This window comes from Canis lupus, chromosome 18 (assembly GCF_011100685.1).
Source record: "Canis lupus familiaris isolate Mischka breed German Shepherd chromosome 18, alternate assembly UU_Cfam_GSD_1.0, whole genome shotgun sequence".
Lineage (NCBI taxonomy): Eukaryota > Metazoa > Chordata > Mammalia > Carnivora > Canidae > Canis > Canis lupus.
The window spans coordinates 8,498,489-8,522,226 of record NC_049239.1 but is presented as its reverse complement, the minus strand read 5'-3'; the positions used below and the strand labels follow the sequence as shown (position 1 = coordinate 8,522,226).

The 23,738-nt window shown below is 42.0% G+C and overlaps 1 long non-coding RNA gene across 3 annotated transcripts; it reads right to left on the bottom strand.

Annotated features, from left to right (window-relative positions):
• Positions 1-7,850: 7,850 nt before the first annotated feature.
• On the bottom strand, positions 7,851-22,662 carry LOC111090867. Of its 3 annotated transcripts, none has more exons than XR_005373073.1 (3): positions 22,468-22,662; positions 20,552-20,661; positions 7,851-10,807 (listed from the first exon to the last, which is right to left on the bottom strand). It is a non-coding gene; the product is annotated as an uncharacterized LOC111090867 (long non-coding RNA). The 3 variants fall into 3 exon arrangements; XR_005373074.1 differs by having other exon boundaries at positions 7,851-10,794; XR_005373072.1 differs by having other exon boundaries at positions 7,852-11,310.
• Between the last annotated feature and the right edge of the window lie 1,076 nt (positions 22,663-23,738).

Below are 23,738 nucleotides of genomic sequence, written 5' to 3'. Positions count from 1 at the left end.
GAAACAGATGAATGCAAAATTATAGTTGGAATCTTCGACACCCCTCTATCTGAAGAGGACAGGTCCAGCAGGCAGGGAATCAGTAAGCATATGGTTGAATTCAACAACACCCTCAGTCAACTAGATGTAACTGAGGTCTATAGACAACTTCGCCTAACAACAGCAGACTACACATGCTTCCCAAGCTTGCATGTGACGTTCACCCAGATAGACCACATGCTGCACCATAAAACACATCTCAACAAATTTAACAAAATAATCATCATCCTATCTATGCCCTAAAACCATAACAGAATTGAACTAAAAATCCATCACATAATAGCTAGAAAATTCCAAAATATTTGGGGATCAAATGATCACAATTTATTGTTGCCTTTCCACAGTAGGTCATTTCTCTAATCAAACCCAGCCTTTTTGTGCCCTTCAAAATTTTATGTTTGTCTTATCCATCAATATTTGTGATTCAGTGGTTAGAATGTTCTAGAATATTATATATAACTCCATGGTATACATTAGGAAAGTATCTGATAGGGGAGTGACTAAAATCAGGAAGGGTGAGGGGCAGATCAATTAAGTGAGATCTAGTCAGAGAGTACAGTTTTCTGCCTTAGGGCTGGTCAACACATTAACTAGAAGGCTTTTTTTTTTTAAATAAACTTTTACCAATTCCATGTCAAAAATAAGAGCTTTTAGCTTTCAGGGATATTTTTATTTACTGAGGGTTTGGGTTTGATGAGAAAACAGTATTTGCTCTTCAGCTTACTTCAGCTAGCTTCTGAGAAGCCAGTGTTTCTGCCAACTGGAGGAAATTAAAGCTCCCGGTAAATCATCCAGTGCTTTCTGGGCTTCCTCCTCAGTGTGTACATGGTTTCCCTCTGAAAGATGCACAAGAAGGTCTAGATGATCCTCAGAGTTGGGAAACTAGTCCTCAAGACACAAGCTCCACTTACCTTTGGACTATTTAGAATGGATGGCCATGACTTTTGGTTTTGGGGAACATGTCTTGCAAAGTCATTTGTAAATACTTGGGGCTTGGCGAGGTCAAATACCAAACTAATTTTCCTTTGATTTTTGATACATGAGAATTTCAGTAGATGTAAAATAATTATAACCTATGTGCTTTTGATGAATATAAAAATAATTCATTCAAGTGCTGTGTGCAAGACAGACTTTAGGTCCAAGAAGCTATTTGGCCTTTTTGGTCTCTTATTAAACTTTTCAAATTCTCTCTCTCTCTCTCTCTCTTTTTTTTTTTTTTTTTTTTTTTTAATTTTGGTTGTTAGACCAAAAAGTTGGCCACGGCTAAAAGGCTCAATGTAACTAACTCAAGCTTGAAGTGTTGGAATTGTGTTTAAAACCCAGACACTTAGAAACATTTTCTCTCTTGTCTGAGGGGTAGAGCCTACCCTGCTTTGTGTTACGATGTCGGATCCTGGTCAGAGCGGTGGCCAGGGAGTCTGACCAGTTCCTCCCTGGGGTTTGGAGGCCGGGCTCAGGTTCTCTACCGAATTTCATTCATGGGGGCCTTCTGGGCAAAGAGCTAAGCTGAAGAACATCATCCAGAGGCCGAGGTTTGGGACAATTGTTTTTCTCCCTAAAAATTGGTGATAGCAAGTCTTTCTTTTGCATCCTAAACTTCAGTTGACTTTTAATAAAAATGCTTAACTGTTTGCAGCAGAGAAGTGACTTGACAGAGTCTCAGTCAACATTCATCCAGGGGCCATGTTTAGGGTCTTTGACCATTAGGCTCCCTCATGGTTATGCACTTGCCACGCCTCCGCCCCATCTGTGGTCTGTCACAACTGTTTCCGCACCTATGTCTCCGTGCATGTAGTCATTTCCTCCCTTGAACAGCCTTTGTACCTGTTCCTTCCCAGCATGCTCACTGCATTCCTCGCTGTAATACCTGTCTTCTCTTGTTGTCGTTGTTTCTGTGCCTCTCTCTCCTCTGAAGCGTCAGGTCCTTGAGGCAGGCAGTTACTTTTGCTCTCTTATGTCCTCAAGACTCTTTCAACGTGTTTGGCATAAGTACCAAACAGCCATCTTTTCTATATGGTAACGAGTGAAAAATGACATGAAGATTTACGCCTGACACAGTTCAGTTGTTTTCTTCACGAAAGATCTCAGGTTTGACCACCAAAATCTCCCAATATACTTCTCCTCAAACCATACCAAGGAACAAGGCACTTATCCTCTGCAGGGTATTTGAGCACCTCCTTGGTGCCCAGCCTCCTGCCAGGTGCCAGTGGGGCCATGCGATAGAAGGCAGGTGTGGCCTGGGTCAAAGACCATGCAATCCTGGCTGTGTCTTCCTGGGAAACTCCATGGTGTCTAGAATTCCTAAGATAAAAACATCTCTTGTTACTTTCTCTCGTTCTATGACAGGCAATTATAAGTTTTATTGTTATTCCTGACATAACATAACTCTCTCGATTTCCCTGGCAACCACCTAGCATTGATATTTTAATGGCAAGAATGAGTATTCACCCTCTGAGGAAAAGTGGAAGAGTTTTTAGCTGGCCATCAGCTAGGGAATCTCTGCCAGTGGCTTTTTACTTGGCTGGCTCCACATCGCCTCTTCCTTCCCTGAAACCACGGATCATCCTCTTGCAGTGCTGCTCTGAGCCATTTGGAGAAGGAAAGAAGAAAGAGTCTGTGAAAGCAAATATAACTCCTCAAATGATGCCTAATCCCATTTCAATCAGCTAGTGAGGCTGGTGGGTCACAAAACAGTGGTGCAGAGGGAGCCAAGTAGGAGGCGTCTGGCTCTTGGACATTGCAACAGGTTATGGATGGACCATTTCCTCTTGTCTGGGAATTTGAACTAAAGCCTCAAGCTTAGGCTAATGGCTTTTTAAGTACCTCTGCATTCCAAGGGGAGGCACTAGATTAGCTACCCCCACAGGACCTGCTAAACAGCATCTAAACCATCCTAAATCACCCCATCGTCTATAAAAGAGAACGGTGGGGTTTCTGTAGAGAGGAGGAGAAGCCATTTCTTTGAAAAGAATCCAGAAGGATGCAGAGCATTGTGACATTTGCTTCTCCACCTGCGTCCCCCATGCTTTCAACTGAGCAGCCTTTGGGTGCCTGGATGCTTGCTGCACACTGACGTAGGCAGGTCTCCTCCCAGGTTAGTATGAGAGGTCAGAGAGAGGGGTTTGTGCCCCTCAGGGTTGGGGGTACATGGGTAGATAGAGACTGGATGGGCCCTAGCTTTCCAGAAGCTGAGTCAGAGGTGGGCTATACCACTTACAGGAGCAGAGGATAGTAGAGTCTGGTGTGGTGAGGATATGTGAGACTTCCTCTGGACAGAGAGCAAAGGCTCAAATATGCTCAAGAGGATTTCTGTGCAGCAAAGAGAACAAAATAGGGACATCCTGTAGGGGACATGACATCAGAAGCCACCAGCCACTGAGTATGTGTGGGGTAGGGGAAGGGGCAGCTCAGAGGAACCTATAAAAGATGGTGCTACCAACACCATGGCACGCAAAGGCCAAGAGCAGAATACAGATGGCCCCGGTTAAGAATAAAGTCCCTTGTCCCCTTCACTCTAACCACCCGCCTTTCTCTCCCTTTGTCTACCTCACCAGAGACAGAGGGTAGTGATGGAAGTTAGAAAAGAGAAGGGAAAGATTGTCTCCCCTCCCTGGTGCAAGTGAAGAGCATCTCAAATCAAGCCTAAACTATGGAGAGGGATGAAATTTTAAATTGAATGAAGGATTAATTTATAAAAATTTAGTTTGTCCCGGATTTCTTAGAACTCAAAAGAAACTGGAGAGTGTCAGTATCTTCCTTTGGTGCTACCGAATCATCTGGAAGGGACATTGACAAGACAGGTTTGAAGGTAGTGATGGGAAAGCCATTTCCAGATTTTATATTGGAATTGTTCAGCCTTCTTGATAAGCCAGTGATAGCCACGTCAATGACTCAAGCCTGGACCTTGAGCTTGATTATGGGTCATCCTCAGGCAGAGGAGGATTTGGGGGAGCCTGTACAGTGTCCAGCTTACTGGACTAATGTGTGACACAGTAGACACCGTGGGTGATCTGCCCATATTCCCTTGTCATCTCTACCCAATCAAGACTACTCAAATCCATGTCCAAAAGGTGTTTCTTTTTCTACAGAAAATCAATTCCATTGATATCAGTAGAAGTTCCACATTAAGCAAAACTAGCATAGAAGATCCATGGTCAAAAATGTAGGGAGATCTCTGGACTATATGGGTGATGGGGATCAAGGAAGGCATTTGTGATGAGCACTGGGTGTTATATGTAAGTGATGAGTCACTAAATTCAATACCTGAAACCAATTTTACCATTAATGCTAGTTAACTAGAATTTAAATAAAAACCTGAAATTAAAAAAAAAAAACACCCTCGTGTTTTATTCGAGTCAGGTTTCTTACGACTTTTCCATAGTTTACTTAGTATTGTGAATCTATAAAGGAAGAATAAGTATTCAGAGTTTCCCAAACTTATTTGGCCCAAAAACCCTTTTTCCCAGAGAGAACCCAACGTGACCAGAATACCATATTGCATACTTTGGGAAATTCTGCATTAGGGAATTTGAGTAGGGAAGAAAGATTCTTGTCCAAAAAGCTGTTGGGTTCTCCCTCCCTCCTTTCTGGGGCCTGCCTTTATGCAACTAACATTATTTTTACCTAGCAGTATTTATAGTCATTTTAAAGAGGATTGAGCCAGAAGACTCTAAGCAAAGTCCCCCAAGTCACATAGCTGGTTAGTTGCAGAATGAGGAGTAGAACCCCAGCTGTGGATTCCTCCCCCCCCATATCTGGCCACCTGGTTAATAATGCTTAACAGTTTTCCACATATAGTCCACACCCTCGATTCTGCAAGTGAGTGGAACAGAAGTAAAGATGCATAGCTGGATGAGAGTTTGTAGGTGTGATACGAGGCCCCAAATTAAATTCCAATATTATGTGCTGCCTTAATATCTAGTGAGCCCAGGAGGGCTCATCTAGCCCAAGTGTAAATTCTCTCCCTGCTTCTGCTCTTGCAGATAAGGTCCTCTAGCCAAACCATGTTCCTTATCAGGGGGACCAGGCCTGGTTCCTACTTTCCCCTAAGGAGTGGGTTTCGGTTCTCTGCCAATCTGCAGAATTATTCAAGCAGGCCAGTCACATCCTCTCCTGGGAACAAGGGGGCACCTCACCCTCCCAATGCCACAAAAGCTTGCCTCCCACAGCCCCTGGTTGTTCACTCTATCCCTGATACAATCCCCAGGTAGCCCCGTGAGGCGTAGGATGTACTGCTCCCCTGGGCTGTGGAGGTATGTGACTAATGAACTGCAGTCCAGCTCATCTGCCCAGTGTCAGATGGCATGTGTTTGGCCATCCCTGCAGCTACAGGGGGAGAATCACTCCCTCACCAATGGGGTAAACAGGAGGTAATTAAAACAGCGGGCTACACAATGTGCAGCCAATGTTTGAAACTGTGAATAAGAAGTTACCCTGCTATAGGTAGAATTTTAAAAAGAAAATGTGTTTTGAGAATGTAAGATAAATCCGTACCTGGTCGCCTTCCTAGACTGGCTTTAGTACTAACTAGAAATTACTGGACAGCTGTCTCCCAGCCAGCTGAAGTTAATGGCTAATGTGATTTAAAATCCATATTTTGGAGTCAGGCTGAATGGTACTGAAATCTCAGCTCTGTCACTTAGTAGGTGTGCGGACGCTGACGAGTTAGAGGCTCAGTCTCACTTTTGCTTGCTGCACAGTGAGAAAATAGTAATAGCCGCATCGCAGAGCCATTAGGAAGTAAGAAGAAAAGCTCACTAACTGCCAGCTCACTGTTGTTTGTACTTCTAAATGACAAAAAAAAAAGGGGGGGGAGGAACATCTGGGTGGCTCAGTGGTTGAGCGTCTGCCTTTGGCTCAGGTCGTGATCCCCGGGTCCTGGGATCGAGTCCTGAATCTGGCTCCCTGTAGGGAGTCTGCTTCTCCCTCTGCCTATGTCTCTGTATCTCTCATGAATAAATGAATAAAATCTTTAAAAAAATGAAATAGATAAAAAAGTGTCTTATAGAAAAGTAAATATCTTTGGAAGAAGTCAACATGAAATCATTTCTTTAAACCAACATGTGAATGGATTCGCTGAAGCATGCCCTTCCACTTGGAACACCTGATAAACATGAATTGTTTTGGACAGAGGAAGGGAAGGATGGAGAAGCAGGAACATTGTGTCTATACATGGAAACACAGTCCTCCTGGAGATGCAAATAGATGTAGATATGGACATCCAGGTATCAATTCTGAGAGGAGCAGGTTGTTCCAAGTAGGATCTTGATAAACTCTTATTTTTGGAACTATTGGAGGGTAATGATTTTACTGGACTCTTCAAGGCAAAGTCACCAGAAGAGTGTTATTTCATTGTGTAAAAGCAAAGGTGTAAACTGTTCTCAGGTATATAGCAAAGTGCCTTCAGAAACCATGTTAATAAAGAACGGCGGTGGGAATGGGGTGCCTGGGGGGTTCAGTCTGTTGAATGCCGACTCTTGATTTTGGCTCAGGTCATGATCTCAGGGTCATGAGGTTAAGCCCCTGCTGGGCTCTAAGCTTAGTCAGGAGTCTGCTTGAGATTCCCTCTCTCCCTTTCCCTCTCCCCCTCACCCCTGTTCCCCCCCCTCTCTCAAATAAATAAATCTTTTTTTAAAAAATGGAGTGGGAAGAAGACAAACTGGAGACATGTAGCTCAGGCTACCTCCCAGGAAGTTTCTAGAACCAGGGTATAGGCTCCAGAAACAGAAAGTTGTGAAAGTAAAAAGGAGCAAGCATGACAGGAGCAGCTATATTCATGGTGGATACCTTAGAGTGGAAGCCCCTCAGATGCAGGTGGCAGGTCAGGAGTTGAGGTGAAGACTTCAAAAACAGTGAGACATTAATTGTAAGGCTGAGAAAGGATAAAAGAGTAAAAAGACGCCAAAGTTGGGGAGAAAGTTTTCCTTTTTACCAAGAATCACCATTTGATGATGGTGAACAGAATCTCTTTTTTTAAAGCAAGACAACAATATTGCCACTTCTGAGAGAGAGAGCGGAGAAGAAAAATTGGAATGGCATGAGGGAGTCCTATTAATGAAAACTGCTATAATGATAGCAGTGATATAATGAAAAGAAGTCATGAATTTTTTTCCAGTGCCTAAACATCCTTTCTATCTGACAGAGCTGAGACTTATTCATTTCCAAGTTCTCTTCTCTAGTATACAGGACATGCTGCCCCCCACTAAATGGCTAATACTATCAGATAAACACAACTGAAGATAAGTAGATCATGAGAAATTTCTGTCTCTAATACAAAGAGCCATATGGAAATGACACTCAAATCTCAAAGAGTCACCTGTGGGAAGACCAAACTTTCAACTATGGATCTGCTGGGTTCTGATGTTAACAGCCTTCTTGACAAAGCCAAGGCAATTTCATCATGAACCATTCACTAGCTGTGTTTCCTCCAGCATATTCAGAATAAGACAGTGGGCTCTAGCATGTTTTTAGATCACTGGTATACTGATTATAATAAATGTTAAAGGATTTTGCAATTCCTTCTGTTTCATAATTATATCAGCTTTTAGGTATTCATTTGTGTGTTTTTTTAAATTATGACACCCATAAAAAGAAATTATTTCTCTTAGCAAGTGGAAATAAGTGTAAAGAAGTGAAAAAATAGTTTTGTAATGTTTTTCTAAAAATTTTTGCCATTCCTTTTACAGAGATTAATTCATACCAGCTTTTATCTTATTATTAAGTACATATCTTGTACAATACCACAGAGTCCAAACACATTACAAATCGTAAGAATTTTAGGATCCCAAAAGACTTCAAAATCTGGTACTTTAAATACAACTTGATCATTGAATTATACTGCTTTTTGAAAATTATATGCTGTGAATTTAAAATCATGACATGAGGTTTTCAACTCCAGGCCTGGGTAATGATGTATTTTGTTAATAATTCACAAAATGGTGACTTGGAGTCTTGGAGAAATTTATTTATCTTTCAGAACACAAAACAAAACCTGGACAGTAACTTGGCTATGACTGTTCCTAATCTGAATTTTTTTTATATTTATATTACATTATCTCCTCTCTCACCTCCTTTATCATGTCAAGGACTCAGAGGGCCCAAGGTCACCTATTTGATCATTTCTTCACTCAACAGACATCTATCAAACATATCAATCAAGCACTGGGTTAGATGTTACTATTACTCCTCTCACCCCGAAGAATAAGTATGCTCATGGGCCTGAGGGGGTCACCATTTAGTTAGGAAAGATGATTCAGTGTGCTGAGCTCACCATTAGGAGCTCAGGAGAAGGTGTGGTTAACTGTGTAGAAGACCTTGTGAAGACAACATGGAGGGGACAGTATTTAAATTGATGGAGGAGAAATTAATCAGCCAGAAAACAAAGGGAAAAGCATTCCAAGCAGAGAAATTGGCATGTGATGACTGGAATTTTGAAGAGCCCAACATTTCAGAGTTGATAGAGCACAGGGTGCTTGTTGGGGAGAAGAAGGTGGTAGGTGGTCCTGGAAAAGAAGGTGGTGGATAGATGTAAATAATTCACAACTGATTTCCACCTAAGGATTTTAAGCAAGGAAGTGACAAGATTAGATTTGTCTTTTGGAAAGATAATATTTGAAGGAGGTTGAAGCACAAACTAATATAGTAGCAAGTAGAAACAGGAAGGGAAAGAGGCCACTGCAATATTGCAGGCAAAAGAAAGTATTGCTGAACAAAGACACTGGCAGGAGATGGAGAAGAGGGAATATATTTGATGATTTCTGGAAGGTGGACTTAGAGGTCTTAATGAACTATTGGTTGTGAGGTCTGATGGAGGAATTACAATTTTGGCAGCTGTGAATACGAATGTCCTTAACTACATAAATACCACAAGAGCAGAGTAGGAGAGAGCCAAAAGGGCAAAGTGAGGAGAGATTTATTGGATTTGTTGGGATTCAGGTGATACACTGAGTTTCAGATGATAAACACTTGTGTCCAGTAGGTATTTACAATGAAGAAGAGAATCCAGGAACAGGAGGAATGATGGATGCAGAATCAGTGGCTGATGGTGTATACAGACCAGTCGAAGCTGACATAGTAAATGAGGTCACCCGTAAAGAATAGATGATGCTTGAAGAAGAGCCAAGGATGGAACTCTAGTGGATTCCAAAATTTAGACCATCTTGTTTACAATCATGAATTAGACTTGTATGGTTATTTTTAACAAATAAATTTCAGTGGTCTAAACCATTGTTTAGGCACCATGATTTAGGGAATCACCAATATGACACTATTATTAATAAAATTGTTATCACTGATACTAGAGAAATATGATCTTAATAGGTTCATTAAAGATAGCTGATTATCTTCTTTTTGTAACAACTGTGTTCTTAGCATCTATCAAATTTCCAGATCATTTGTTAATGGACATAAGTATACAGATATACAGACACAGGTATTATGGAGTTAACTCAGATATAGGTGTACAAGTAGATACATGTAGATACCGACTTAAATAAATTGCTAAATATCTCACACATCTGTATCCCCAGGGGTTGTCTCTTCTCAGGCCTTCATGTCCACCTCTCAACCTTCGTGTTTTCAATCCACAGAGAATTGTTTTGGCCCCATCAGGTAACTTCCAGTTCATATTGGTCTCAATATTTCCGGCTTTGCTTATGTAGTGAGAGTAACTCATGCTATTGACAGGATCTGTCAATTGCAAATGTGTGTAGGCAACTGCAGCAATGTCATTCCGACATTGGGTGCTGAGATTGACCAGCAGAAGAATTCTTCAATGTATCTGGAATGGAACACGGAGGGCCAGAGTTAACCCGGGTCTCCACCATCAGTTGCCCTGCAATTCCCATTAACTGTGCCATTTTGGATGATTTTATTGCTATGACCCTGAGCCGAAAAGGGAACAGATTTTATTTGAGTCCTCTTCTCTCTTCTCCCCACGGTGTAGTACGAGTTCATGTGCTCACATCCCCATGCACACGGCCTAGGCAGATGTATATATGAGCCGTCACATAAAATCCCTGCACATTTACACAGTGTATTTGGATAACATACACACATAATAAAGCTTTCCATAGATACTTTTTCATTCTGTGTTCTCACTTCTAAGTGAGATGAAAATCAATGTGAGAGATCACTAGAATGTTTCACCCAGATGACATTATTGTCATATGTACCATACCATAATTCATACATTAATATGTAAAAATGACATTTTTTTAATAAAATGTGTCACTTTAATTTAGAGTCGAAGGAGAAGACATAGGAAAATATTTTCCAATTCATTAGGCCACAGGCCCAAAGAAATAAATCCTTCTGATGAATCCTGTCATCACATTGTAATTCCAACACTTCAATATTCTGAAATTAACCAGACCCATGCCACCCTCTACTTCACTGTTTCAACCTAAAATGCTTCCAGAAAGTTCCTCAAGCGCTAGCTGTGAAATTACATTGTGCACTAATGGGAGTCGCTAGGCAGGGGGTAAAAGAGGGTGTTTCGCAGTGTGTAACTGATTTTAGATAAGCGGTGAGCTCATGCATCAGGAAGATGACTTGTTTCCTTTTCACATTTTACATAGCGAAGCAGCCAAGGTAATTTTACAAGCCAGGATCCCGGTGTAGCTGTTGCAGTCGTGGTCGTGCACAAGCAAGAGCCCGCTGCTGCTCCGGCCCCCAAGTGTTCTCTCGTGGCATTTATTTATTGTCTTTGGAGGGGTTCTCCTTCGTGGTGCCATCTGGCAGAGGTTTTTAAGGAAGCTGTTGATCCAGTCTCCATCGCAAGAAGAAGAAGAAGAAGAAGAAGAAGAAGAAGAAGAAGAAGAAGAAGAAGAAGAAGAAGAAGAAGAAGAAAAACGAATTGGTCAGTAGGCTGTTCCATTTTGATTCCTCAGCACTTTAAATTACACCCATTTCTGGCCAACAAATTGCCCTCAGAGATGCTGAGGATTTTCCTTATAGGCATTGATCTTTCAGAACCTGTCTGCTAACTATCTTCCAAAGACAGAGTCAGTGCCTTAAAACCAAAGGGGCCTCCCTGTCCTGCCATGTGTCAGAGTACATTCACTTGACTGTGAACATGTTCTTCCAAACATCATAGGAATATGGGATCTGGTGAAAGACTTAATTCATTTGTAAAGCTCTGGTTTCTAGAGCAAATCAGTCAGCACATACACACTTATATTTCCTAAGCATTCCCCTCGCATATTCATCCTGAGTGGGGCCAGGCCAGCAGTCTTCACCAAGCATCTACTGTTGCTAATGACTGGGGCACACCTGTGAACAAAGCAAACACACTTGTCCTCAGATTCTATGATGAAAGTAATCAGAGAAACCCTGTGTTAAAAGCACCCAGAAATGTTTCTTCCCCATGAAGACTTATCAGATCTGTTAATATGCTAATGAGTACTATGCATCTAAGAGGGGAAGAAAAATCTGTAGCTTTTCCCACGTTAATCCAGGTCCCCCCTTTTTTAATGGGGACCACACATTGGATCTAGTTTTTTGGAACATATTGCTCCTCATTGATCATGGATTTCACCCTTGTAGATTGCTTGGTCTTTACCACATTCACTTATTGATCATTCTACATATATGTCCATCAACCAGGAGGTTAGGAGTCTATCATTATTCAGGTGACCTCATTTGCAATGGTTACCACCTGAATTTTAAAGAGTGTTGTTAACCAAATTTATCAAGTACATTTGAATAATTCAATACTTCAATAGAAAAATAGAGAGTAAGATGATATTTAAGGCCATCTTCATAGATGTGTTCGGCACTATGCCGAGTACTTATTGTGAGTGGCCCAAGTCAAATCTTAAAAAACTCATATGAGGCAGCAACTATTATCTTTATTTTTTAGATAAGAGTGTACAACACAGAGAAGTCGCCTACCCAAGGCCACACAGCCGTTGAAAAGTGCACCTGAAATTTGCCCACAGCTAAACTGCCTCCAGGCCTGGGCTTCAGCTCACCTGCTATGGAAAAGTCACCTTTCAGACCATTGTATGTGCTGTTTACTAGGTATCATTGTAGATTTCTAACCACCCGTTCAAGTCAATTAAATTGTTCCCATTTGCTCAATAAACAGTTGTCTTTTAGGAAGGGCCTTTGTTACTTTTGTTTTTCTAGTATTGACTATGGAAAGTGAAATTCTTGTGATTTTTCTGACCACTGACTTACAAGCTTTTGTGTTTACTGAACATGTCTTTTCACATTTTGTTAATAGAACTTGTCTTTCACAAAGTCCATGTCCTAGACTTTCTTTATTTCTGTATTTTATCCAATAGAATAGGAAGCAAGGCATGGAAGATGGTGGTAGCTCTGGCAGAGAAAGGAGAGAGAGCAGAGCTGGTGGGTAAAAGTGTGTTCCTGTCTAAAAAAGAAGGAAAAAGGGAATGAGCAGGTGCATGAATGCCTGGGACAAAGTTGGAGAAGGAAGACCCATGGAGGGCAAGAAAGGTAAAAAAAAAAATCTTGAAGTGTCCCCATATTTACAGATAAAAAATGCACTGACCATGAGAAAAAAATAATCACTGTGGTGATTTCATGCTTAACATATGAAATTTGGCTGAAAGAATGGATGTGTGCATTTATAAAATTATCAGGAATTTCCCATAGATTAATCAATATATAGGGGCAATTAAAAAATCACAGGCAATAGTAACTACCGGAAAGTATTAAATCAAGTGATAAGTTTCAATAAGTTTTTAATATGATTTTCAATCAGCTTTCTTCAAATGGAAAATAATGTTGAAATATCCTATGTCTCAGAATATCAACACTTACTCTCTGCCTCTTCCCTCCTGAATTGAACAGCTACTACTCACTTTTGCCTCGAGAGATGTTTATCGAAGCCTCACTCTGTGCCAGGCAACCTGCTAAGTGCTGTGACACTTAGGAGAACAGCATAGGAGATATGCAGGGTACCGGGTAGGAAATAGTAGGAGCTATTTCACTACGCAGCACGGAGAAAAATAATCACAGGGTATGAATGTTTGTTTAATGTGGATGAAAACAGGAGGCGGGCGTGGAAGGTTTTTGACCAGAGTGCAAGTTTATAAACCCGGCGTCGAATGAATGTTGATGGAGGCAATGAGTGCCAGACAGACTGGAACTGAGTGAGCTTCCTCTGCAAGGCTTCCGGAATCACCTGTTAACTAAGACAATGAGGGTCATCAGGGCTAAGATGATGAAAGAGAGAATAGAAAAAAAGGGACAGATTCAGGATTTGTTCTGTTTTTGAAAACCCAATCACCAAATAAACCAAGAACAAAAATAGGACTTGGAGAACAAAGTCTTGAGTGGAAGAGGAGAGAATTTGTCCAAGAGCTGTCTGAGCACCAGGCCTGAGAGAACAGGACCTGGTGGCTCTAGCAACCAAGACCCTTGGGAGAGTCACTTTCAAGACTGGACCCTGTGCTCTGTTTTAATCATGTTAGTTTGAGAAAAGAATGACATGGAGAGCAAACAAGCATATCGGCAAGAGCAGACATCCGGGCATCCCCAGATGGGGAGACAAGGATGAAAAATCTTCAACCTTATACCCGCAGACAGACACGGGGTTGGGCTGCGAGAGAAGTGAAGTGGAACTGAAGGGTTTTTCACCTTAATCTGAAAACTGTCCTTATATCCAAACTCCCACACTTTGTCTTTTCCCTTTGCTTTTTGGCTGATATGAACACGCACTTCTCTGTTTATTTGGATTTCAGATTTTGCTCCCCAATCTCCTCTCCACCTCCTCACTTTTCCTTCAGCTGCCATCTGAGCTGACCTTGGCCAGTGACCGGGTGCTCATTGCTTTTTGCTCTGGCACCTTCTACAACGCCAGGGAATTTTAGGCCATAGACACGGTGCTCCCAAAATCCCTGTGGTTAAGTTGGGGTCATACAACTAGTTCTGGCAGGTGGGCAATGAGAAGCAAGAAGTGTCTAGGGTACCTGGTGACTCAATAATAGGTGTCTGCCTTAAGCTCAGGTCACGATCCAGGGGTTCTGAAATCAATGCCCACATCGGGCTCCCCAATTGGGGAGCCTCTCCTCCCACTCATGTTAGCTTGCTCTCTCTCAAATAAATAAATAAAATCTTAAAGAGGAGGAGGAGGAAGAAGAAGAAGAAGAAGAAGAAGAAGAAGAAGAAGAAGAAGAAGAAGAAGAAGAAGAAGAAGAAGAAGAAGAAGAAGAAAGTGTCCCTTTCAGCCCAAGGCAGTGTGTCTACCCCAGACTTCTGTGTCCCTCTTGTGACAACCTCAGGGGCCGGGGGCTCCAGAGAGCATCTCCATCTGATGGAGGCAAACCCACATGGCCCACACTGCACTTTGTGGAAGCAAGGAATCAACCGTGGGTGGGCTGAGCTGCTGAAAATGAGGAATTGATCTGTTGTGGCCACTAGTATTTTTTATGGCCAAGTCACATACCAGCCGTCACATATCAGCCGAGATGCACAGCCTGTTTCCGAGAGGGAAGGGAAAGGAGGGCTTGAGAGTAGAGCAAAGTTTCCATGGTTGGGGGGCGGGGAGGAGGTGGGGACACTTGTACTGTCTACATTTAAATTTGCCCCCTCAAAATTCTATCTTGTTTGTCCTCCAATCCTCAAGCCTTGAAGATGTGAGCTACTTTATTAATAAGATGTTTTCTCGAGGAATGTTCTATTTGGAGCCCCACGTGGGGCAATTTCCATAGGAAGTATAGACCCTCCCACCCTGGTTTACGCAGTTATCCCTCACTGCATGGTAAGAAACCACCACTATTTATTATTATGTATTCTGCTGTATTCCAATACTGTGCAAAGAACACGTGACAACCCTGAAGAAATTTGGTTCATGAACATCATTTTGTGAATCTCACACTAACGCTAAGATATGTGTACCCCACTCCCATTAAACCATAACTGTGTTTTTCCATTCCAGTGTGGATGCTGCTCAGATAAAACTCAATACTTGATTAGATGGTGGACTTCTTTTGTTTTAGACGCTACTTTCATTTTTTTGTGGTAGGAGGGTGGGTGACTGATGGTGACTTTTCTGTGTGTATGTGTGTTCTCCATAGAAACAGTTCTTTTTTAAGGGGAGTAACTATTGAGGATAGAGGAATCACTTAGAGGCTTGACGCCAGAAATGTCTGCTTAGAGTTAATCATATTTTCCTTCCCAACCCCCATAAATAGCTGAGGTTGCATAAGTGATGTGCAGTGTGATTAGGGTTTACAGAGCCCAAGGCATAAGATATTTACAAAGTTTTGGCATGAAGCTCGGTCTATGCTAACACTCTATACTTTTTCCCACACGGATCTGGGGAAAAGGGCATCTGGTTCCTCGTCTTATTTATGGTTGGGCTCTTCACTGGTCTGTGGGATTCCTACTCTGTTTCGAGCCAAAGTCCAAAGATGGGACACACAAAAAGCTCCCTTCCTTCCACATGTACAATCAATCCTAACACCATGTCTTATACAATCACACCTTTAGAGTGGTTGAGTTGGTTTTTCACTTCTCAGGATAATCCAATAAAGTCATCGTTGTGGTTTAGACGGTTGAAGAACATCCTTTGAGAAGACAACTGAAAACAAGAGTCACTCAAAAGACAGTTGGCTTAGCCTCCAAAGGTAAACATGGAAGAAGCTCATGATTTGGGCTGCTGCTGCGTTTAGCAAACTACGGTGGTTGGAGGGGGAAAGGCAAACTGCTGGAGACATGATGGCCTTCCAGCAGTCAGCGAGTGCTCCAAAACACACATTTTGTTTTAAAGCGAAGTATTCCGTTGTCAAAAATGTCAAGAATTATCAAAGTGGGCAAGGTTCAAATCTAACACAGTGGCAACGGAGTTTTTATTTAGGGAAAACATGAGTAAGAGCTTCTTGAAAAACTTGACGTGGGAAGTAAAAAAGATTTTTTTACTTCTGTTTTCCAACAGTAAAATAATTGATCTCAAACACACATACTACTTGCCCTCCAGAGGTTTGCTTTTCTGTAGAGCAGCAATCTGGCCCATTTTGCTTCACCATCTTTTCAGCTGTCTGACATAGCTCTCCAAAGCCATATGTCTACTAATGGGCCCCCCTTAGCTCCTGAGCTAATGTTCATGGGGACTAAAGGGATTTGGCTCGGGATGAAATCCGCACAGATAATGGTGGGTCGGTTGGGGGAGGGATGGAAAGAGAAAAACTAATGTTGTGGAGACTCACTGTGTGCCAAGCAAAACACTAAATGCTATATAAATCTTAGCTCCTTACTCCTCAAAAGAAAAGTCCCTTAAGAAGCGATTATCATGGTTGTTCCCCTTTTACTGATGACAATCTAAGACTTCTGGGTGTTAATTAACTTTGCCTTTAAGTAGAGGTGATAGGATAGGAACCAGACCCATCAGGCTCCAGGCTTTTTCTCTTCCTGCGGCCTTGCTTCCCTGGGCACACATGTCTAACTGCAGCTTCTGCACACTTGCACGCCAGTTCCCCACACCTTCCTGCCCTCCAGCATACACATACACACACAGAGGGAGAATTTCTGAAAGATTCAGAGACAGAATCCAGGCAAAGGAAAATCTCTGGTGTTTGACTATCTTCTATAGAACTGTGCATTTCCATGATTTTTTATTCATTTGAGATGTGGCTTAACTCCAGTATCCTCCAAGCCTCAGATCCTGCCAGAAACCTAAGCAGAAACTGGGGCTCTGCTCCCCAACTATGGCTCCTGCCACCTCTCCTTTACCTGAAATCATCCTTCTAGCTCAGTCACTGGCAAGGACTTGCCAACAGCATCTGCTACCCTCACCTGCCTTTGAAACTGTGTCCTCATTTGAAATTTCCTCCTTCCCTATCTTCCCATGTCCTATCTATCAAACTGGGATCCCAGATATTAATAATGATCAGAATCTTTCATGAGATTAAAGTTGAGCCCCGAACGATCACAAAGTTGAGCCCACCAGAAACCAGGTTTGTGGCTGGGAAAATTCCCCTCAAGTCCACCCATGGCCCGAGCAGAAGGTCCCCACGTATACCTGGCTTCCTTCCACCTTCTGATTTTTCTCAGCATGTCCCATCATTTAGCTCATCACCATGTCTTATCAAGCCAAGCACACCAACAAGCACTACCCAGTAGCAAACATGGAAGTGTTCATGTGTTTTCAGTGACAAAAAAATGTATTTTCTCTGGAAAAATCTAACATTTCCTCCATTTAGACCTTTGGAAAACACATGGAAACCAAATGACTTTCATTTACTTAACCATCATGCAGTGCCTTATAGACTGTTTCCAAAGATGGCCGCCAACAATTCCTCCCTTGCCTCTCCTCCCAGTAGGAGGGGAATCTATTTCCCCTCCCTTTGAATTTGGACTGCCCTTTTGATGCACTTAGCCCAATAGACACTGTGCCAGTTTGGGCCTAGTCTTTAAGAGGATTAGTGGATTCCTCTTTGTGATCTTAGAGCTCTAAGCCACCCTGTAAGAGGGGAGACTACCTTCATGGAGAGAGAGGGAGAGCCAGCCAGGCTCCAGCTTTTCAGTCACCCCAGACGAGGTGCCAGACACATGACCAATGCCATCTTAGACCTTCTGACTTCAGCCGAGCACCTAACTGAATTCGATGTGACCCCAAGCTGACACCACATGGAGAAGAAGGATTCAGTTGGAGCCCTACCCACCCTGCTAATAATGCTTACTAGTAAATCATATCAGTTGTTTTCAGCTGCTAACCATTGGGGTTGTTTGTACACCCATATGTGTAACTGAGACAAGTACAGACCATACACCTTGCATCCTTCTAGCACTCAATATATATTTATTTCAATCAATACTGGCAAAGATGTTGACTCCCATTGCTGATTATAAGGGTTCAAGAATAAACACTGCTGGGGAAGATATCTCAAATTGTCTAATTAACCATCCCCACCCCCGTCCTTGGAGCAGTTTCAGGGTAGCAGCTGAGATAGATTACAAAGGGTCAGGGCCAGCCATGTGCTTCTTTTTTGGAAGTGCCTGCTGGGGATGGGGAGAGGTAACTTCTAATCCAGCTCCTGACAGAGTATTCTGGAGTGGGTTCAAGGGAAAAGCTGCCTCTGTGCTTTTTTAATTTTTTTCTAATGACCTAATACTACGTTGTGTCTGAAGTGACATCATGCACAAGCCAGGTACTTCCCATGACCCGTTGTTTGCCTTCAAATATTTATAAAAACTCCACAATAGCCTGGCAGGACTTGGGCTTGGCAGTGACTCTAGCTGGTGGTTGATATTCCTGATTCTAAGCCCCATGGTTGAGGCTATAGATTTCAATGAGAAGGACAAATAATCTTCCTGGGAGATTATCAAAGAAGGAAACCTTCAAATGACACAACCACATTTATTTTAGAAAGAACAACCACGAGTCGTGTGTTAGAGTGAGTGTCTTTTTGTTCATGGAAGGTCTTTGTTAAAGGGTATATTTACTCTACCCTCTTTTGAAGTAGCAAAAGCCCTTCTATGGGTGCATCAGGGAGGCCTTTGGATAGCTCTTTCACACTCCCAGGAAGCATTGAGATAAATTGCTAAGTCATTCTTTGGTATATGATGGCTTGATGGCCTAGAGATCATTTGAGTCCCTACAGGTAGACAGCTGTTAACGATCCCTGAGCTCCTCTGGCTCCTGGAAATAAATGGAAGATGAAGCTGTTTGCAGCTGCAGTTGACAGAGCTGCCATCTGCTTAGCTCCCTGGAAGCTCTGAGCCAAGGACTTTGTGTCTAAGTGCTTCACAGCAGAGCGGGCAGTCTTCTGTAGGGAGCTGGCTTGAAGGTCACCTCTTCCCCTCTCCAGAAGGCATTTCCAGAAAAAAGCACACAGCAGCCCTGACCCTTTGTCATCTATCTCAGCCACTGTTCTGAAACTGCTCCAAGAACAGAGGGGAATTAGAGAATTCAAGATAGCTTCTCTTTGGCACTGTGGCAGTGGTGACCACTCACCCCTACAGGAAGCCCTCCCTCCCTCAACGTGTACCCATTGTGTGTCTTTCCCTTTGGGCAACCGCCTCTCTCAGTAACACTTCCTTCTCTAATTCTCAAACATAGTAGCACCACAGGATAGTCTTAAACTCTGCTTTTTTTCCCCTGAATCTTCATTGTTTGGGGGTATATCTTTTACCCAGTATACTCTATCTATAGCCCAAGCCAACATACCTGTACTTGAACACCACATCACCAACTTCCAACTGGATATCTCCTGGAAGACCTCCTGCCTTTCCCAAATCAGTATTTCTAAAGCCAAATCACTTGTCTTTCTACCCAAAAGGTAGCTGACTCTGGATTTCCCTACCTGCTGTATTTTCTGCTCCATTATCCATATATCTCAGAAAGAAAAAGATAGAATGTCACATACACTTCTATCTCTAGGCCTTTTCCTACTCTGGACCTCCCCTTTCTTTTACTTCTTTTCTGTCTTTGTTTTCCCTTTATTTTGTCAAATTCTAGCCCAGTGTTCTTTCTCTGGGAAGGCTTCTCCCATCTGCCCCAATCTTTAGCTCAGAGACAGGTAGTAATTCATTGCTGAAATCATTCTTTGGCACCTACCCTCTACCAGGCACTTGCTTCAATGTGGTCATTCTTCATGTGTGTAATCTACTTCTGGGACTAGAAGAAAGCTTCCTAGATATCAGGAACTACTCTAAAGTTATGTGTGGCTTCATTGTTCATTGATAATGATGCTTATGATGACAGTTTCTAATGTTTTTCTCATACAAAGATCATAGCTCTAAATATAAATTTTTTTAATAATGTCTGAACAGAAAGGTTTGAAGAAAGAGAATGGTAACTCATTTCCTCACAACCATACACTCCTCTTTATTCTTAATATCTAATTTTATATTCTAATAAATTGATTCATATCAGTGAAAATGCACATGGTAATATCAACAAGCTAGTTTAGGGCTGTGGAAAACGTGCCTACAGAATACTGCAATGTGGTCCAGCTCTATGTTGAAGTCCCTGCTCCCCTGGCACTGCCTCCACACTCTCCTGATTATCTCTCCGTTCCTCCCCCTTCATATCCTTAATTGTCCTTGTCTTGCATCTTACCCCTAGACCTTTCACTTGGCCCTCCTCTTTTCTCTCTCCACTTGCCCAAAGAGGGCAGTTCACAAGCCTGTCGCCAGTATGTGGAGGGCAGCTCTCAAGCCTATCTCCAAAATGTGTTTTGACATTTCCTAAGGCCCAGACACACACTACTGCCAGCTAGAAACTTCTTCTTGGATGTTCTTCAGATAATTCGAATACATTTTCCACTTTCTCCCCTTCCTCTGCCTCTGTCTTTGTTAATGACATGACCAGCCTCTTTAGCAAAAGCTCCGGTCATCATTCTCTTTTCCCTATGTCTCACCCCCAACACTAGTCTTGGTGTCCTGTAGGTTTTATCTCTTAAATATTTTTTCTCCTTCCAATTGCTGTTGTGTCTTCCTTCCAGTGCTTTGTATTCATCAGGATAATTAACACTAGTGTCAAACATGGAAATCTGAGGTGGCTTAAAATCACAAAGGCTTATTGTTATAGACTCCTACAGACCTGATACAGGTTGCATGATCTCCAGAGCGGATCTCATCCATGTGGTGGTTCAAGATCCATTCTTCTTCCAGCTTGTGACTCTGCTGTCTTAACCCATGCCTCTGTGATCTCTGATGGAAAAGAAGAGAAAGGGGGATATATTGGCTGTTTATTGCCTTAAGCAGGAAGTGACACAAATTAGAAGTGGAAGTAGAAGTGCCAGACCATTGGCCAGACCTAGTCACATAATCTAACCAAACTGTGAGAAAAGCAGGAAAATATAGAGACACATGGAATATATGGTGAGTGCCAAGTATCTACCACATTCTTCCTCTCTACTCTATCTATATACTTTTACTAGAGAGGTGTATATATATATAAAATTTGGTACAATGCATAATTTGTCATGTCACTTCCATCCAAAATCTATCAATAGCTCCCCAATATTCATGGAATAAAATTTATAGGCCTACAATATCTGGCTTCAATCTACTTTTTTAGCTGTACCTTCACATCTACAAACCCTTAGCTAGAACCACAGCAGACAAAATATTCCCTGAACATTCTGTTCATCTCTCACTTTCATGTCTTAGTGCATATGGTACCTTCTTTCTGAAATATATGGAAAATGTAATTTAAATGTGTTTTGACTTTGCTGTGAATTGTTATGTTAATGCAAACCTTGGATGTGGATCTATACAGAAAAAATACATACATGTGTGTAAACAAACCCAATTCTTATAGTTTCCCTTATCTTAGGAAAACAGACCTAGAGTTTAGTTTACTTCTTTACTCCTTAAATTAAGAATGTAACCACACTTGGCTACAATTCCTACTCTATGTATACTCAAATCCCTCAAAAAGCCAGTGGTGAATGATGCTGTTTCTTTGAAGACAGGTTCCAGATCCCTAATGAGACTATTAGAGGAAAATTTGGAGACACTTAACAGCTGATGAATTTCATATAAGAATTGGAGTATTTCCCTTCTGATCCAATCCATGACCACACCAGTCAGCTTTCTCTGCCAGGAATTACCCCTGGGACCAGGTTTATATCTGGATATAGAGGAAGATGAGATCTCTGCTGCTGACAGCCTAAGCCGCTAGGAGCTATGATTATTCAAACACAGAATAAGGAAAGTTCCCTTGGGAAGCCAGGCTGCTTTAGCAATAGGCCAAGGAATTAGTGAGAAGGCAGTGTAGCCTAGTGGAAGCAACCAGGGGTCTGAAGGCAGACACATGCAAGGTCCTATCTGCTAAGGAGTCCTGTGACCTCTGGAGTTTACTTAACCCTGCTAAATGGAAGATTTCTCATCTACCACTTTTTCAGGAATGGGATGGTGATTACATAAAGCAAAGAATGTGTGGCAGATTAATTTTTGAGACTTTTATTTGTATTTTCCCTCTGCATCTCCACCCAAACACATACACACACACACAATCCAATCTTTGGGTTTCCTAAGTCAAGGACTATTCATTGTGTAGAGAAGAACTCTGTCTCAGTAGAAATACTACCAATCTTCATTGCTGAAGTTCACAGAGGAGATATCCCTATAGGAGACTAGAGGGGTAGGGAAGGCAGAGAGCATTGGAGGCTGGCAGATGAAAGAGAAATCATGGACTTCTGTGTGACAGTGCCCCAGACAGGCATTAAGACTTCAGAGGGTGCCCAAAGAAAGGCTGTTCAAACATAGAAGGGCTCTCAGCCTACCTAAACTTTCCTGGGCCCCAGGCATATTGCCAAAGCCCAGCATGGAAGGAACTAGAGGTCTTAGGAGCAACCAGTGTAGCTGAAGCCTAAGGACAGGAGGCATCTTTTACTATACAGGATAACCATAGTAATGGCTGAGAATAAATTCCCTTACCAAGTAGGTAGGCTGGGAACCTAATTTAAAATGGTTTGAAGAAAACTCTGAAATAACTGAAATAAATCTTACCAGGAAGCCTTCAGTAGATGTTCACACGACTCCTCCCCTCCGTTGTCTCTCTCCTGCTGCTCTGAACATGACGGCAGGTATGCAGGTGGATCTATCCACATCACCACATCAGCCCAGACCTATTCTCCTGGAATGAATGTTCTTATTACAGACGAGATCCTTCTACCAATATCTCAGTGAAAGCTTGTTGTGCAAAATTCTCCAAGACAACACACAACTCAAACACCTCATAAAGATAAAAGAATAAAAATGCACAGTCATTCCCAGGTTCAGTACTTCCAAGAACTTGAACAGCTGCACGATCGTGTTACTGTAACCCTCAGCCTAGCCACCTATGAGGTGTTAGACAAAGTTTGCTCTTTCACGAGTTCAAAATTTCATTTGGCTCATCTCACAGCACCCATACCAACTTAAATATCTACCAATCCTTTCTTCCCCAAAGAAAGTCATCCTCTATTTGCTTCACTGATCACATAGTTTAATTATCAAATAAATCCCCAAACACCAAGAATGATCCCTGGCATAAAGGAGACAACAGCAAAACTCACAATATATGAGACTGTTTATTGGTGTTATTGATGAAATGAAGACTCAAGAAAATATATTTACATTAAAGTCTGGGAAACCTTGTCTAACCTTCTCAGAACTGCACCCCTCCCCACTCCCCACTGCCAGAATCCTTTTCCCTTGAGTCTTTTAGGTCTTGTCACATATTGCTAACTTGTTTCTTGTCTGTCTCCACTGGAGAACCTCAAACTCCTGGTTAACTATAAGAACTCCAGAGTTAGTATAGTGTCTCACTCCAAGTAGGCGCATAGAAAGTTCTGCATAAAATATTTTAGTCTGTTGACAAATTCTTGAGATATAAATAGCAATAATGTTTCCAAAAAATTTTAGGAAAAAAAACCCTATTGTTGACATTATGATTATTATTTTACATTTTTTCTCCAATGGACAGTATTTGTCCTTGATAAAGGCATCTTCATGAAAGTCCTGCTCTAGAGATTCACTGTTTGAAGGGGCAACTAGACCATGGTCTGAATCAGCCAGGAAACATATACTTGACAAACAGGAAAAGAATCAGACCTAATTTCCCCTTAGAAAGGAAAATGGTACAAATCAACTGATCCTTGGTTATTAAGTAGACAGGATGAGGTAAAAAAGTTAAGTGTTGAAAGTTGAATTGCAGCTACTTGGCCCACAGCTAACACCTCTCCACCCCCTACCCAAGCCCAGCTGTGTTACTACATATTTCCCAATAAGAGACATTT